The sequence below is a fragment of the Mytilus edulis genome, chromosome 6 (genome assembly GCF_963676685.1).
Source record: "Mytilus edulis chromosome 6, xbMytEdul2.2, whole genome shotgun sequence".
In the NCBI taxonomy this organism is placed as follows: Eukaryota; Metazoa; Mollusca; class Bivalvia; order Mytilida; family Mytilidae; genus Mytilus; species Mytilus edulis.
In genome coordinates, this window is record NC_092349.1 from 17,926,603 (window position 1) to 17,930,627 (window position 4,025).

The window sequence follows — 4,025 nt, forward strand, 5'->3', positions numbered from 1 at the left end:
ACACACTATAAAATAGAAATTAAAAATGGCTTAACTCAATCAAAAGAACTATTAAAAAAAAAACAAATGCACATACACTGATCGGAAAAAAATTGATCTGTGACACAATGTAAATACAAGATTAATAAAATAAGGAGTTAGATTTTAAGCAATATCAAAAAGACAACCATAAACCACGACAAAAATGACTCCGTATAAAATAGCCTACACAGTTAAATAAAAATAAAGCTGTTGTAAGGTATAAAGTCATGGAATTTCGGAAATAGTTTTTTTTACAAAATATACAATTTTGTTGTTCATAGGACGATCACAGAAGTGAAAATGTATAGTCATACCAAACACATACCAAAGCTGGTATTTATTAAAGTTACTGTAAGTTAGTTAAAAGCAAACAAAAAACCCAATAAATAATTGAAAAAAATCATGCATCAGAGAGTAAAATCAACTATGAATATCTTAAAGTAAAACATATCGTTCCTCCATGGGGACATCAATGGCCGAGAGGTCTAAGCAGTTGAGGTACTGTATTACAAGCCAGTCAACACTGAGGTTGTGAGTTCGAATCACGAACGGGACAGGAGCACTCGACTCCAATCTAAGTTGACTAGGATTGTGAGTTTTCCTACCGCATGTCGGTGGTTCGTTCTGTCCGGGCACCCGGCCTCCTCCACCAATAAAAACTTGCCGCTACGAAAAAGTACAATAGTTTTGAAAGTGGCGGTAAACACTAATCATTTAATCAATCAATGCACTAAAAAAAATCGAATTTTTTCTATGGACAACGTTATTTAAAAACATAAGCGACAAAAATTGAAAAAAAACAACTAAAAAAAAAAGATTTCTAGTGATTTTACATTACGGTCGGAAAGTGGCAAACACAATCTTTAATTAGCTAGATTATATTTGTACATAATTCATCAGCCGAGATTATTTATAAATAAGCGTAACAATTCATGACCAATAACCTATTTTGTACAAATCAATTTATTTTTCTGTACAGAATTTTAAAACATATTATATATACGAATTATTTAAAACTAACACGTATGTAGGTACAGAAAACGCATAACATTAATTTGTATATCTAACCACAATGTACTTAATGATGTACAGGTAAATGAATGACTGTGATCAGCTGGTTGTCATGTACAGGTACGTTTTTTTTATTCCTCATTTTTATGTAAAAAGCTTGTCTCAAATTGGCTCTAAAAAAATAATGACTTTATTTGTTTTTTATTTTTAGAAAAAAAGCTAAATATATTTACGGCAGTTGTTGTCCATTAGTTTGATTTTACCATTTGATTAGGGACTTTCCTCTTTGAATTTTCTTCGGAGTTTTTTTGGTGATTTTACTTTTTAGTATTCTCATTACAGTTATAGTAATGGTACAAAATGCAAGGACCTTAAGAAATCGTTTGAAATTAATGGATCTTGATAAACTGATTGTTGTAAAATTTGTTATAATTTATTTCATGTAGAATAGAAAATGGATATGGCTTTTTTTTTATATGAGAACAAGGCTATTCTTTTGGCAAACATAAATTATGTTTTTTAAAGGCAATAAAGAATATTAGTCTATATAAAACCCAATGTCTCTGAAATACGATCTACAAATTTTTTTCCATGCATCTTTTACGATATTTTGGTTTAGTTTTCAATTGATTAATTGTATTCATATTTTCGTTTTGCTCTTTGGTAAATAGTTATCAAAAGTACCAGGATTACAATCTTAAAACGATACAAAATTTATTTTTAAATTATTTTTTTTTTATTTTGCTCTTCTTTTTAGGCTATTTTGATTTTTCAACTTAATTGGTTGTCCAAGTTTTGCTCTCTGGTAAAACGATACAAAATCTACTTTAACATTTTTATTTTTGTTTCGCTCTTTTATTTAGGCTACTTTGGTTTTTCAACTTAATTGGTTTTCCATATTTTGGTCTCGAGGGAATATTAAAATGATTATCATTCATTTTCTTTTTTAAATATGATTAATATCTCGCTCAATCTGTAAAAGATAGAAACAATCCACATGCCACGTTTTTACAATCTGTATATCTATAAGAACGCCATTAAATTAAAAAAAAAATAGTTTCCCAATTGATCCCTGTATATTTTTTGCAAGAATTTATTTTGTTAAAATTTTTGTTTTTGTTTCGCTCTTTTATTTAGGCTACTTTGGTTTTTCAACTGGTCTCGAGGGAATATTAAAATGATTATCATTCATTTTTTTCAATTAAATGTTTGCCTAAATCTTCGTAAAATAATTGATTTGGCGAAAAAGACAATAAAAGATATTTCAACATATTTTGTAAATAACGTTTAGAAACAAGCCACTTTGATGTGTCAATCAATACGTTTTGATATATAACAACCGATTTATCATAACATAATGTAGATATGTTTATAAACAATTTTTTAATAGCTGCATTAAAATTTGTATAATGATAAGTTTTTAAAAAGTTATTTCTTTAAGTTTTTCAAGGCAAATTATTTAATTGTTTAAATCATTTCTTGTATAAGTTGGTAGTTATAAAGACAAAACGCTAATTGAACATCAAACTAGTTAGAATTTTATCCAACGTAGACTATGATTTATTGAGTGATTGATGTTCAACGCCACTTCAACACTTTTATGCTATTCCGTGGCGATCAACTTTAAAGGGGGAGGGAGTCAGAGTGCTCGGAGGGTAGGGAAACTAACAATCGTAGTCAATTAAGATTGGAGTCGAGTGCACCTGTCGTGTGTGAGATTCGAACTCACAACTGCAGTGTTGACATGCTAGTGATACAGCTATTAGACTTTTAGGTTTTGCTATGATTAAAAATGAACACTCTACAAAGGAAATTTGCGATTGGGAACATGCATATTCCTTTTTGTCTCTTGATGTAATATTCCGTGTTAAGCATGCGCACAATATCCAAATCTAGAGAAGAAATGGGAATTATGAATACAATTTAGTACAACTACAACCAAAACGGTTTCTAATATCTTTAATATCTTTAATAAAATATAAGCGTGGTTTAGCATAACACATACTTTTAAAAGGGGAATTTCTTCTACCTGACGATTTTATTTATAACTTTTCATTTATGATAACTATATACTATACTAGTAATTCTATAAATACTGATATTGTCAATTTTGTTGTGAAAGGGGATTTCAAACGTTAAAAACATTGTATGAAAGAGAACTATATGAATATATTCAATAAAGTTCTAATCATTCCATTTCTGTTTTTCATCTAGGCACTAGAATCTTTGAAAAACAATAATTCAAGATGTATAAAGAGTTTTTCATAATTCTAATATCCATCCAGTGTCTGACATTTGCTTTGCCAACACCAGGAGCTGGCATTGGAAAAAATGGAATAGCAGATTTAATGCAAGACATCGCAAAGTTTGTTCCAACAGAGTACCGGAATTTCATCCCCGGATACATACCACCTAACAAAGGGAAAAAAGAAAAACAGACTGGTGCTGGGACAACGATTAAAAAACAAAAGGATATCGGCGCTATAACAGACCAATTTGCCAAAGACCTTCTAACTGTGATAATGGCATGAGGGGGAACTTTTTTTAAAAACATCATTGTATTTTCATTGAATAAAGCCGCTGTACTGTGTAAACAGTTTTGACATTAAATCCTAATTAAAAAACAATAAAAAAATATATTGACAGATTTCGTTCTCGATTAGAAAACAGAGGATGTGATTTAAAAACTTATTACACAAAATTATTACAGACACAAGAAATTGGTAAAGAAACATCGTTTTAAATGCTGTTATTCATCTCCTCCTAAAACATGAAAACAACTAGTAGTAATTGTATGCACCCGAAGCGGATTACTGGATATCTACCTTCACCTGGAACATCCCAAGCCAAATATTTTAAAGCCAATGATGTTTCAGAACCGACAGAGTTGAAGAGCTATATGACAAAAAAAGACCAATCAAATAGCCAAATCCATCTAAGGTTTATTCTTCTTGAAGGTGTTTCAATTTTTGTTTTTTTATAATTTCAAAATT

The 4,025-nt window shown here is 29.8% G+C and overlaps 1 long non-coding RNA gene across 1 annotated transcript; it reads left to right on the plus strand.

Annotated features, from left to right (window-relative positions):
• The first annotated feature begins 1,047 nt into the window (after positions 1–1,047).
• Positions 1,048–3,671, plus strand: LOC139526008 (uncharacterized). Its single transcript, XR_011665082.1, has 2 exons — positions 1,048–1,152; positions 3,247–3,671. It is a non-coding gene; the product is annotated as an uncharacterized lncRNA (long non-coding RNA).
• The last annotated feature ends 354 nt before the right edge of the window (positions 3,672–4,025 follow it).